General features: G+C 40.5%; 1 protein-coding gene and 1 long non-coding RNA gene across 17 annotated transcripts in view; both read left to right on the top strand.

The window, feature by feature from the left end:
* Nucleotides 1-14,048, top strand: part of LOC113637378 (interaptin-like) — a 482,239-nt gene that overhangs the window by 155,590 nt on the left and 312,601 nt on the right. The window lies entirely within an intron of this gene.
* LOC113653154 lies at nt 11,437-12,651 on the top strand. The gene is made up of 2 exons (XR_003443047.2): nt 11,437-11,806; nt 12,233-12,651. It is a non-coding gene; the product is annotated as an uncharacterized LOC113653154 (long non-coding RNA).

The following is a 14,048-nucleotide window of genomic DNA, read 5'->3' as shown; positions in this document are numbered from 1 at the left end:
CAATGATAATACACACTGAAAGGAAAACAACACCACGATTTAAATAAAACAAACACAACTCAAAACATAAACCTTCACTCATAACCACTTCAAGAAAACACAGCAAACATGGATCCCATACACAGAGAGGCCCACACACACAGAAAGCAAGCACTAGGAATCAAACTGGCGATGTAAGGCTGGGAAGGTGTTATAAAAAAGAAATACAAAAACAAAGCCCCAGCCAATGGACTCGTACACAAACAATCCAGAAAATGCATGTGCTGCCACCCTGCAGCACACACCTCTGAGACCGTCCAGCCAGGGAACCAAACAAAAAAAAACAACACAGGAGAAACAGCAATTGACTTAAATCTTCTTTGGCAGATAGCAGATATAACAATCAGTTAATGTTTGAGCATTTATCCAGTTCTACTAGGTCTCTAGTCTTCAGCAGTCATCCACGGCTTCTGGTTGGAGCATGTGGTGATGGTCTTGGAGACAGTCAGTTCATCAATGCACTTGCCAATGTAGCTGGTCACTGATGCCATGTACTCCAAGTTAATGGTGTCGCCATTGGTTGCAGACTCCCTGAAGATGTTCTAGAGAATTACAGTCAGTGCACTCAAAGCAGTCCTGAAGAGCAGAAGTAGCTCCTGCTGGCCAGGTTTTCACATGCTTCAGAAGAGCTTATGGGGAGTAGTCTGTATGCTGGAATTAGCATAACAGAGATGTGGCCTGAGTAGCCGAGGTGTGGGCGGGGCTCCGCACAATACGCGCTCGGAATGTTTGTGTAAACAAGATCCAGCGTGTTTTCACCTCTCGTAGCAAAGTCCACATGCTGATGGGATTTAGGGAGCACTGACTTGAGATTTGTATGAAATAACCGGCGATGATAAACAGTCTGTCGGGGTGAACATTCTGCAGATCGCTAATAGTCCCATATAGTCCTCTTAGCGCCTCTTTAGCATTAGCGCTGGGGGGGGGGGGATGTAAACTTCAACAATGAAAACCATAGTGAATTCCTGTTGTAAATAAAATGGCCTGCGTTCCCCGCTAAAAAAAAACAGCATTGCTGGTCCAGCATAAGGTATGTTTTGCATGCTGGGACCAGTTTGGGATGGTAGCATGCTGGTCCAGCATTAGGTGCTGGTTGCTGGTGTGCTGGCCGACCAGCCTGGGATGGTGGTATTCTGGTCCAGCATTAGGTGCTGGTTGCTGCTCGACCAGCCTGGGATGCTGGTGTGCTGGCGGACCAGCCTGGGATGGTGGTATGCTGGTCCAGCATTAGGTGCTGGTTGCTGGTGTGCTGGGCTACCAGCCTGGGATGCTGGTGTGCTGGTCAACATATGTTGTCTATGATGCTAGTATAATCCCAGCAAGACCACAACAAAACCCATTTGTTACATATCACATTTCTTAGTGCATATTCATATTCACAATTTTCTAGAGAATTGCAATTCACTTTTTAATAAAGAAAGAAAAAAAATATATATATATATACACACACACACATTTAAATACATATACCGCACAGAGCTGCATTTCTGTCAGCTCTAAATTAAATTAGCCCATCCTGCTGAATGGCGGCGTTCGGAACTCTGTCACTGAGCCATAAGTCTCCTGCCCTTTTAGTTAATTGTGGCTTACACAAAGATCTCCATTGTGGTTATACAGTACCTTTGCATTTAGACATGGTTTTACATTTGCATTTAGACATACAATAAGTACATTGTGCCAGTGTGTATCAACTTTTTTATCTAAAGCTTTTTATTAAAAACGTGAAACAAGCTTTATACAAACTTTCCCCTGTGGCATGTAAGATATATAAAAACATAGATTTTTTTTGGCTTCCAAGAAAAGCCCTCCAGTTTGAGCTGTATGGTTACGCTGTGAAATTTGTCTCTGGTGTTTGGGATTGCTATCAGATCACTGCAGTGGGACAGCTGTGTTTTTTCCTCAGCTGTTAGAGTGTCCTTCCATTTTGACAGTAGCTGAATGACTCCTCGTGTGGATCTGATTTTCAGGCACACAGGAGTCTACACCAGCCATGTTTGAAAGTGATTGTCCTTGAATTCTGTAGTATCCTGTTAAGCTCAGGAAAAAAGAAGTTGCTGTTTGAGATGTCGAACCATGCTCTGTGGACTGGCAGTTCTTCTAGAAGCTCTGAAAAGTTTGGGTTCTGTTGGCCTTCTGGAGTGTGAAAAGCTTCCAGTCTTTGAAAATAATTTTATAAAATGCTGGCAACCTGCAAGTATCCAGCTTTGCAGGGTCCATGAGGAAGAGACTCTTGTCTATCTGCAGGTCTTCAATGTTGTGCAGTAAGGTGTATGCAGTTGCCTGCCAGCTAGAAGTTGAGAAGATTCTGCACCATTGAGAAGATTCTGTAAAATTGCAGATGAAAGGCCACCATCCTGCTTTTGCAGGGTATCAGTCCTTAAACACCCTCTTCCTAGGGTAATTACAGCACACTCTGGGGCACCCAGTGCAGCTTGTCCCCAAAGAGCTCCATCATACTGCTTGCATCGCAGCCAGAAAACATGGAGAAGGAGCTACACAGGCCAGCTTGTGCCATAAAAAAGCTATTAAGTTATTAATGACTAACAAATGCCCTCTGTACAACATTTCTGGTGTTATCCATTTTCATTTTACAAGTTTACCCTTGACCTTCTCTATTGCCCCCTCCCAATTACTCTGCGTGGTCACCTCATCTCCTAGAAACACCTAAGTATTTGAAGCCATCGCTTTGCCAGGTCAAACCATCAGGAAGATTTGGCTTCCCTCTGTCCATTTTTCACACAATAGTGCTTCACTTTTGCACCAATTTACCTTTGTGGAGGTCAATGCACTAAAATCAAACAATTTCTTTAAACTCTTGAGACCCGAATGTCCTCATATGAGGACATAACATTTTCTCACAACTTCACTGTCTGTATATATTTATTGTAACAACCTTATATGAGAACTGTTGGGTATAATTATTTTGCGAAACTGCTTCCTTGAAAACACTGATTAAATTTATGGTTATCAGCTATGAATTAAGAGAAACAGTCAGTAGAAATTGTAATGTACACAACAGTAGCATACGGGTCTCAGGAGGTTAAAACTTGCAAATCACTTTGCCTGCTAATAAAAACTGTTACATCACCAGTATAAGCAGATAGGTGAATTGCATTCTTGTGATTTGGTAAGTGAAGGCCATGTAGATTTTTCCTTATCTGTAGTAAAAGTGGTTCTATCACTAGAGAATACAACATGTTAGATAGAGCACATCCCTGTCTTACCCCTATTAACCTTGAACAGAGTGCATAAGCCACCATTAATTTTAAGAAAGCTCTCTGCATCACTGTAAAGAGCCTTAAATTTATTTATAAAATCCTGGCAAAAGCCAAAGGCTTCTAAAGTGTTCCAGAGGTGTGGAAGTTCAGCACCTCAACAATGTCCCGAATTAGGGACAAATTGTCAAAAATATACCTATTGGGGACACTGAAAGTCTGGTCTGGATTGATGACATGGTCCATTACTTTCAGTCTATTAGCTAGAACCTTTGAGAGCAGTTTGTAGTCAGTACAGCAAAACTGGGTACCAGTTTTTAATGTCGTTATAAGAAATGCAAGAAGAGTGTAGCATCATTTTAGATTTCATGTTCCAGGCACCCTAAATTTCAACATCTACTCCTCAATTAACCGATGACCAGTCAGTTTTACGATTTTATTGAGGGCTACACACACACACCTGGCTCCAGAATGACTGGAGCCTACACAAAGACCAGATAACCTTATGCGGCTTCTCTGATTAGGGGCCCTCAACGCACACACACACACACACACACACACCACAATGAGACATTCCTTTTACTAATAAAACCCGAAGGTACTCTAAGGTTCTCATTCTTATAACCCTTTTTGTAATGTGTTCTTCTTTTAAGGCTTGCCTGACTTAAAATTATTTGCTCCTTAATTTCCTGACAAGGGTGTATTTTATTCATGTGTCAGAAAACAACATTGTATTTTAAAATCAGTTATACTCTAATTACTGATCATGGCATGTTAATGTATACCTGTTTTAATGCTGTATGCCCCTTTAAGGTCTGATGTCAGAATGTATACGAAGCTATCATTTTCTTTTTTTACTTTCCTAATGAAAGTGCATCTTGTTTTATGTTTCATTTTTGTTTCTTTGCCTTTATAAGAACACAATAGCGTATTAACATCAGTTACCCTTCGATTATGTAATGTATGTAATGTACCGCTGCCTTCATACCATCATTACTCATCATGTTTAGTATCCAAATGACTACAAAATTATCGGTTACTCTTTTTTCAAACAATGGTGTATTTTATTTGGTGAATTAAGGTGAATTTAAGTTTCTGTGACGATTTCCCAGGGTGTGATTAATTTTGAAGTTTAAGCTTGCCATTCCTTTCCTTCCTTTCTCTAATTTCTTCTTTCCAGTCTCTTCCTCCCTTTCCCCAATTTTAATTTCTTTTTTTTTTTATTTTATTTTAATCTTCGTTTTCCCTATTTCTTTTGTTTGTTTGTGTAGTTAGTTTATGTTGTGTTTGTCTCATTCATTAAATGCCATATTTTTGTGCCAAATAAGTGATTGTCTCTGAGTATCGCTCACAAATTAAGGTACCTGCAATATCTGGTCTGAACTACATGCTCTATTGAGTTAATTTAATTTAAATTACGGTATACAGTAAAAGGAAAGCGAATCTTTCTTGGCCGGGAAGATACCGCCTTCATAGAATTAATAAAGGTACATGGCCTGTTCGCCGGACGAACAGACCAAATAAGCGTAACCTTAATTCCAGTACCGTTAATTTCAACTTGGGTTAAAATATTTAGAAGTCATAAATATTTAAATATTTATGACTATATATTATAAATATTTACCTTGCTTAGCGAGCCAAAATCGCTACAAGAGACTATCAGATGGACTTTATTTAGGACTCTGAGTTCTACATGTGACTGAAGAGAGTCAGACAGACTGTTGGTGAGAGGATGTGTGTGTGTGTGATCCCGTGTCTTTTGTTTAATAAACTGCAGACATGATTCACCAAAGAGCCTGGAGTCGGTGTGTCATTTGCGGTGCTGGGTGAAATCCGCTACAAATTTGGTGCCATGACCCGGATTTCAAAAGATCAGCCATTGCAGATCGCCGGTGGAGACCATCGCTGACACCTTCTTCAACAAGATCTTTGGAGAATAGATAAGCAGTACAATTCAAAACATGGACAAGCGTAGTTTTGCACACACTAGAACACACGAGACATTGCCAGATGCAAATGTAGGAAATCTTGATGTTACCCCTGTGAATACTGTTCCGAGGTTACAGAGGACTTCTACTGGGTTGGGGCGGGGTGTTCTGTTGAATAGTATGTTAGAGCGGAGCATGATATCTAGCCCAGTAGGTCCCTCAAATATGCAAAATGTCAGCCACACAGGCCAGGTTAGGTCTAGACATGACTCACCTGTCACTTATAGTGAAAGACATGGTGCTACAGTAAGTGAGCAACCAAAGCAGTGGCAAACGATGACAGATGAAGCAGCTAGGTAATGAGATAGGTAGCCAAATAGCTGCTAGCTTGTCATCAGCAGGACAAAATGTCCATAGAGACAATGTGAATGCTCAGCAGTCTTCAGCCCAACCCCCTGACTGGTCAAATCTCAACTTAGTTATCAGACACCAAGATGTAAAAGAACCTCCAGCATTCAGAGGCGACAAAACAGATAGATGCACCATTGATGAATGGGAGGAGTTAATCCAGACCTATCTGAATAAGCAAAGGACTTGGTGTGCAAGAACAAGGTCAGGAGATCCTCGATAGACTGATGGGCCGTGCTAAAGATGTTGTAAGAACATGCATTCGTAACAATCCCCTGATTAATGTGACTACAGACCCACATGTTATCTTCTCTATTTTGAGACAACACTTTGGAGATGCAGTTTCTTCCACTACTCCTCTGAGAGATTTTTATGAGACCTTGCCCAGACGTTCAGAGAGTGGCTTAGATTACAGGATCAGACTTAATAAGGCGGTAGACCTGGCAAATGAGTGCCTAAAGAGACAAGGAAAAAGAGTTGAAGAACCTGGTCATGAGGTTACAATGATGTTTGTTCGGCACTGTCCAGAACCGACCTTGTACTCAGCCCTTCGAAGTAAACCACTAGAGACCTGGACTGCTAATGAAGTGCAAGCACTGATAGATAGTCATCATATGGATAAGCAATCTTCTAGAGCAGCTTATCATCTCACAGAAGGAAAGCTTGCCTAAAGCAGAACATGTAAAAAACACATCTGGAGAGGCAAGTTTACATTCAGGCACCTGTAGAGTTTGTAAGGCTTCTGATCATACAACAAAGACACACTGCTTTAAAGAGGGCCTGTGTTTCAAATGTTTGAATCCGTTTGAATGTCCCAAACGAAAGCCAGTGAAACCAGAAGCAATCAGAGGTTCCTCTGTTCCTGAATGCCCTTTAAACTAGAAAGCTCACACTGTAAGGGCAACAGTGTGAGCACTGATAAACTGAATCCCCCAGAGAATCCTGCTAATGTCCATGTTAACGTAGTTGACAATCTGACTCCAAAAGTAAACAGTAAAACAGAAATGAGTACCTTTAAGACTAGTTACTGCTCATTTCGAGAACATATTTGCAAGAAAGTTAGTGACGAGGATGAACTATTTCAAGTTCCAATACTAGTTGAGGGACAAGTAGAACTCAAAGCCCTTATAGATAGTGGATCTGTAACCTGTACATTGAGTGAAGTAGCTGAACGCACACTTCAAGACCACAAGATTATCTGTGACAAGGTGAGAAAACCCACAACAAAAGTACTCACTGGATGTGGAGGTAGCAAGGCTAAGACAAAATGTACCTACGAACTAAATGTAGATCTGCTTGGATGCAAAATGACAGTAAACTTTTTAGTTGTCCCAGGCCAAGATGATGACATGATCGTAGGCTCAAATGTTCTAAGACATGTGACGCAAGAAGCAAAGAAAACAAAATGGTACTGGGAGAATATTTCTCAGCCTGTTAAGGAAAACAGTCATGATCCCCTTCTCAGTCTGCTTTCCAATGTTGACCGTTGGCATGGAAATAATATCCCAAAGAGAGTTGGCACTGTGATGTTAAAACAATGTGTGACACTGGAGCCACAGCATGAGCATCTGATATGGGGAAGGCTAAAAGAAGAGGTTCCTCTGTCTGTTGGGAGTACAGTGATGGTAGAGCCCTCCTCTTCTCATTCTGCACCAAGAAACATCATGATTGCTTGTACTGTGTGCCCGCTCTGGGATGACAGATGGATCCCCATGAAGGTGATAAACATGCTGGATCGTCCTATTGTACTTCGTTGGAATGCAAAGATTGCTCAAGTGCATCCGTGTCTTGCCCTCGAAGAGTTACAGCTAACAGAGGACATACAGCATGAATCAAGAGGAGTCCCTCAGAATGTCCATAAAGAAAGTGAGATATTGCAAACAGACTTCAGAGTTAAGTTGAGAGAGTTGGGACTAAATGAAATCGATATTGACTCCTGTGAAGTTAATGATTTCTGGAAAAGACAATTGGCGGACCTCATTGTGGAATATCAGGGCACTTTCTCCCGTGATAAGCTGGACTGTGGTGAGGTCAAAAACACTGTCCACAGGATACACCTAAAGAATGAAAAGCCTTTCCGGCTTCCCTATAGGAGAGTCCCGCCAGCTCAATACCAGAAATTAAGACAGACACTAAATGAAATGGAGGAGCGTGGTATCATCCGGAAGTCCAACAGTGAATGGCCCTCACCTTTAGTTTTAGTCTGGAAACCCTCTGGAGAATTACGAGTGTGTACAGACTTCAGGTGGCTCAATCAAAGAACCGAAAAAGATGCATACCCTCTGTCCCACCAAGCTGATGCTCTTGCGTGCTTGGGGGAAACTGTTATTTCAGTACCATGGATTTAACATCGGGTTTTTATAATATCCCAATCCATGAAGAAGATCGTAAATACACAGCATGCACCACCCCGGTAGAGCTATATGAATACAACCGGATGGCTCAGGGCTTGTGCAAGAGTCCAGCAACGTTCTCTCGCATGATGACTGCAATCTTCGGGGACCAGAACTTTCTATCCCTCCTCAGTTACTTAGATGACCTGCTGGTGTTTGGAAAAACTGAGAAGGAGGCACTCGACCGCCTTGAAATGGTGTTTAATCGGCTCAAAGATCATAACCTCAAATTGTCCCCAAAGAAATGTTACTTTCTGAGGAAAACTGTCAAGTTCCTGCGACATATTGTATCGGAGAGTGGCATCACGACTGATCCAGGAAAAGTGTCCGCGATCAGTGAGTTCACCGTGGTGGAGCTGATGGAAGAAGATGGAAAGACTCCATCACCCATGAAAATCAAATCTTTTCTTGGAATGGCAAACTATTATTCACATTTCATTGAAAGTTTTTCATCATTAGCCAAACCTCTGTATAAACTGACCGCTGGACAAAAGATCAAAGGTGGAAAAGTTGTCCCCAGAGCTGTCAAACCCAAGCGTCTGAAACCTGAGGACTGGACTGCAGAGTGCGATTTAGCTGTGAAAAAAATTAAACATGCACTTGTTAACACAGTTACTTTGGCTCATCCAGACTTTCAGAGACCTTTCCTATTGTCCACTGATGCATATATGGATGGATTAGGTGCGGTTCTGAGTCAAACACCAGAGGGAGAGAAAAAAACCGAGACCAGTGGCCTTTGCGAGTAAGTCCCTGTCAAGGGCTCAGTCCTTACCCCGCCCATAGATTAGAGTTCTATGCTTTAAAATGGGCAGTCTGTGATAAATTTGCCCATTGGCTGAAGGGGACTAAGTTCACGGTATTAACAGACAACAATCCTCTGACATACATTATGTCAAAACCAAAGTTAGATGCCTGTGAACAAAGATGGGTGTCTAAATTAGCGCCCTTCGATTTTGACCTGAGATACATACCTGGCACCCAGAGTGTTCCCGCTGATCTGTTAAGTCGACGCCCTTTTGCAAAAACTCTAGAAGTTTGTGAAGCTCTTAAGGGTAAAGTTCAACTTGTAACATCCGAAGCAGTTCAGGAAGCTTTCCGGTTGTCAGTGAATGTACTCTATCAGACGTGTGAGAATAGTGTTCAGAGTGTTAAAGCTGGGAGTTTGCACCAGATTGAAAATGAGGGAGTGAAAGCTATTTTAGAGTCCTGCCTTGACTGGGAATCCACCAGTCCGGTTCGTGGTGCTCAGCTTTCCCACTGCACTCACAGTTTAATTCAAGGAGGTGTGGATGCACTCCCTGTCTTTTCACTGGAGGAAATACGGGTGAAACAGAGAACAGATTCCACTCTTGCACGTGTTATATTCTTTGTTGACAGGAAAAGGAGACCATCACGAAGAGAGAGAGACAATGAGACCACATCAGTACTGAGCATGCTGAAACATTGGGAAAAACTAGTGATCAGAGACTGTGTTCTGTATCGCAGGTCCAAAGATAGGGTAGGAAAAGTCAGGTACCAGCTAGTACTTCCTCCTTCACTTCGGATTGCTGCTCTGAAAGGAACTCACGATGACGCCGGTCATCAAGGGCAAAGTAGGACTCTTCACTTAGTATGGCAGAGGTTTTTCTGGTCCGGAATGGACACAGATGTCAAAAAGTATGTTTCACACTGTAAACGCTGTGTCGTTGGAAAGACTCTGGAACCTGAAGCCAGAGCACCACTGGAGTCCATCAAGACAAGTGCACCATTTAGAACTTGTGTGTATCGATTTCTGGTCTGCAGAAGGAAGACATGGAGAGAATGTTGATGTTCTCGTAATAACGGACCATTTTACATAATTGGCCCATGCGTTCCCCTGCCCGAACCAAACAGCAAAAGTGGTGGCTCAGAAGCTGTGGAATCAGTTTTTCTGTGTATATGGCTTTCCACAAAGAATACATTCTGACAAAGGAGAAAATTTTGAAAGCAGACTGATTGCTGAGTTGCTGCAGGTTTCTGGTGTCCGTAAGTCCAATACTACACCCTATCACTCAATGGGTAATGGGCAAACCGAAAGATTCAACCGTACTCTTGGGAACATGATCCGTTCTTTGCCGCCACGATCAAAAGAGAGATGGCCCCAAGTGATACAGACACTCACATTTTCATATAATTGCACCACTCATGAAACTACAGGGTTTGCACCCTTCTACTTGATGTTTGGCAGGGTATCGAGGCTGCCTGTAGATATCATGTTTGGAAATGCCCTGAAAAATGATGAGGTGCAGACTTATGATGAGTATGTGGACTGTCTTCAGAACGATTTCAGAGAAGCTGTAAAAATTGCTCAGGAAAGTACAACTGCAGCCCAAAGGAAGCAGGCGAGAGAGTATAACAAGAGATCGAGAGGTGTGGCTTTAGAAATCGGAGACCGTGTCCTTCTGGTAAACAAAAAAGAGAGAGGAAAACGAAAGTTAGCTGATGTGTGGGACTCTGTAGTGCATGTGATAAATTGGAAAGACCCAACAGTGCACATCTATAGGGTAGAAGACCCAGCTACAAAGAAAAGTAGAGTTGTTCACCGTAACTTTCTCTTACCTGTCAACTTCCTTCCCTTGGAGAAACCAGAATCCAACACTACAGTGTTCTCCACAATTTCTGAGGAAGAAACACATGAGGTGAAAGACCAAAAGCACAAGTCTCTGTTCAGTTCTGAAAGAGGATCTAGGTGTGGCAGGGTTGCCGCTTGGATATTGGAGAGCCGAGGCCCAAAAGAATCTCAACCTGTTAAGACACATTCTGTTCAGGGACAAAGCACTAGACAAGCCACAGAGATTGACACATTTTCTTCAACAGATTACACAAGAGACCATGATTCTTCAGTAGTAAATGGTGGAAGCAACCACAGTGAATTTTCTTGTGGCAGTTGTGATACTGATGATGTCAGTCTAAATGGCCAGAATACAGATAATGGGAGCAGTGTGACTAATTCAGACTCAAATGGAATGAGTATTGATGAAGAAATGGTTGAAGAGTCTGTGACCAGTCATAGTGTTCAAACAGAACTGAATACTGTCCAGAGTAGAGCCAGTTCTGAAAGCAGATCAGACTGTAGTCACAAGTTTAAAGTCCCAAGTAGTAAAACTAGAGTCACAAAGAAACTGTCCCCAAGAAAAGTAATTGTGTCAGACACGGTTTTGAAACCAAATGAAGGGATTGTGAAGACTAGATCTGGCAGGTTAGTAAAGCCTGTTAAAAGACTTCTTGAGTGTATGAGCATGGTAATAAGTGAGCCACAACATACTGATCCGTTAGCAGAATTGCTCAGAATCCTTTCCAGTCTTGTTGGATGTTAAATTTTACCTCTTTTGAACACACACAGAACATTGTGCTGTACCTTTATTTGTTATCTGGAGTATAGTGTACAGTACCTTTAAATTATTAAGCTAAAATTGATCAGATAGACAGTATATAATATCGGTATGTTGTGTACACTCTCATTGCTCCAGTAGTGCTGTTGTTTTTTGCGAATGTGAAATAACCCTTTAAACATTTTGAAGTTATGAAGCCTTTACAGGACAAACACTGCATCTGTAATGTTCTGAGTTTTGTGTTCCAGCAAACTTTAGTGTCTTTTATTTTGAAAGAGATTTCATTTGAATGTATTTAATTATTTTTGTAATTTTATGTTTTTCTTATCAATCCATATAATTTTCATTTTTTTATATAGCACAAGGAAAGAAAACAATGTACTTTGTAAAAAGTTAGTTTACATTGGTGTGACGTCACTTAGAGGCGCTGTTACGTCTGACTCTCAGTTCTACATGTGACTGAAGAGAGTCAGGTTGGTTTTGTTGCAGCTCTGTACAACGAGTAATACAAATATAAAAATAGTTAAAAATATTAGTTTATATTAAAGTTAGAAGTGTTAGAAAGATGGATTGAGTTTATATTTTTGATTTTCTATGAGAAGTTAGATGCATTTCAAGTTTTAGAAATGAACGGCCTTAATTTGTTTGTTTAATGTTGCCGCCCGCATGGAAATTTAGAGTGCGATGTTTTTCCTTTTAATATTTGTTTTAAATACAAAGTTTTGGTGGATTGTGTCTGTAGATATGTTATGTTGTTTATTTTACTTTAATTGGGTGTTTGTAAATTTTATTTAAGTCGTGTATTTTGTATATTTAGCCAACTGAGACCCAGGATTTAAGTATGCAGTTACTGTGTTAATGGAGGACAGGGATCAATCTGTTTGTCTCACATCCTTCAGACAGACTGTTGGTGAGAGGATGTGTGTGTGATCCCATGTCTTTTGTTTAATAAACTGCAGGTATGTAAACCACAAACCACTATAGGATCACATAATTGAGTGAAATTGGCCAAATATTGTCTGATCAGTGTGTTTCATGTGTAATGTAAAGGAAAAGTGTACATGTTGAGTTTTTGAGAATGTTGAGAATTTTATTTTCTATAATTTTTATGTATATTTGTGTAAGAAATGTAAGAGACTATCAGATGGACTTTATTCAGGACTCTCAGTTCTACATGTGACTGAAGAGAGTCAGACAGACTGTTGGTGAGAGGATGTGTGTGTGATCCCGTGTCTTTTGTTTAATAAACTGCAGACGTGATTCACCAAAGAGCCTGGAGTCGGTGTGTCATTTGTGGTGCTGGGTGAAATCCGCTACACATCTACAACATCATTCACAAGAGTTCAGGAATAAGATTAAAATCCTGCTTCAGCCTCGTAAATACATTAACATTTATAACATCTGGCAGATGCCCTTATCCAGAGTGACTTACAGAAGTGCTTTGTAGACTCCGTCAATAAATACATTCTCATACTGAGTCACTAGGTCATGGACTAAGAGTATTTACAGTCTAAAAACTTGGGGAAATGTCACAGGTGTGTTATTTCCCTCTCAGAGCTGAAGTGTGTTTTCTGAAACTGTACTTCATCCTGAAACTTTCCACATGAAACTTGTGGCTGTAACATTTTCCCACTGCAGTAGAAACCCAAATGGAACTGAAAGTTAAAACAATAGACAATAGTTTTATGTTTAATGTTCTAATCTTAACAATGACAAACTGCATTTAAATGTGATTACGTTTAGCACTGTGCTCCATTGCTGCTTATTTGCTCAGGAGGTGAATAGTGTTTTGTTTGGCACATTTTATTTAGCATTAAATAATAGCTAACGTGGAAAAAACTGTTTAAATGAAAAATGGGAAATGAATCTAGTCATTTATGTCATGTGTGTACCAGATTATATAACTGAAAAAGCTGAACTGCACCAATGTTTCACAGTGGTTTCTCCTGGCAGTACTGGCCTCATGTTGTAACCCTTGACTGGCATCAAGGCCCAGATCAGCCTTCATTTTGTAAACCAACACTACATCAGAATTGTTTGTCATTTGAAAGTAAAAGGAGGAATGTGTATTAATTTTGCATATTAATACTATTCTTTTCCTAACAAAGTAAAATAATCATTTACTGCCTGAGATAACAGGAAAAAAATGCTAAACTTACCTACTGAGTTGTTAAGGTTGTAATTGTAAGATTATATAGTAGAAAATATCAGTCAAATAAACTCAATGCATCTGCTGAATCAAGTGTAATTAATTATTCACTTATCTTTAATATGACGTTGGATCACTGTATGAATCCATACCCTGGGTAAGTGTAATTTAACTAGATTAACAAATATATTAACAGTGAGACAAATGTTGAATTACAAAATTGTAAACTTAATATGAAAAATCTAAAACTATTAAATGCATAAACACAACAAAGCTTTATAATAAGAACAGAAGCTTAGCCTGTACAAATCAGTGGGAAATTTGAAGATTTTTTTTGTTTTACATTTGATGGATGAAGTGCTTTCTCATGAACACTGTATGTTTATGATCTTTTTTGTTGTCCAGATTCTATTGCTTTCTTTTGGGAAACTCAACAGGCTTGTCTTTATGGCAAGATCTCTCTCTCTCTCTCTCTCTCTCTCTCTCTCTCTCTCTCTCTCTCTCTCTCTCTCTTTATAAGTTAGAGAGAGAGACAGACAGACAGACAGACACATTTATTCTGTTTC

Source organism: Tachysurus fulvidraco, chromosome 9 (genome assembly GCF_022655615.1).
Source record: "Tachysurus fulvidraco isolate hzauxx_2018 chromosome 9, HZAU_PFXX_2.0, whole genome shotgun sequence".
Taxonomy (NCBI): domain Eukaryota; kingdom Metazoa; phylum Chordata; class Actinopteri; order Siluriformes; family Bagridae; genus Tachysurus; species Tachysurus fulvidraco.
The sequence above is the reverse complement of the archived record's forward strand: the minus strand, read 5'-3'. Positions and strand labels throughout refer to the sequence as shown.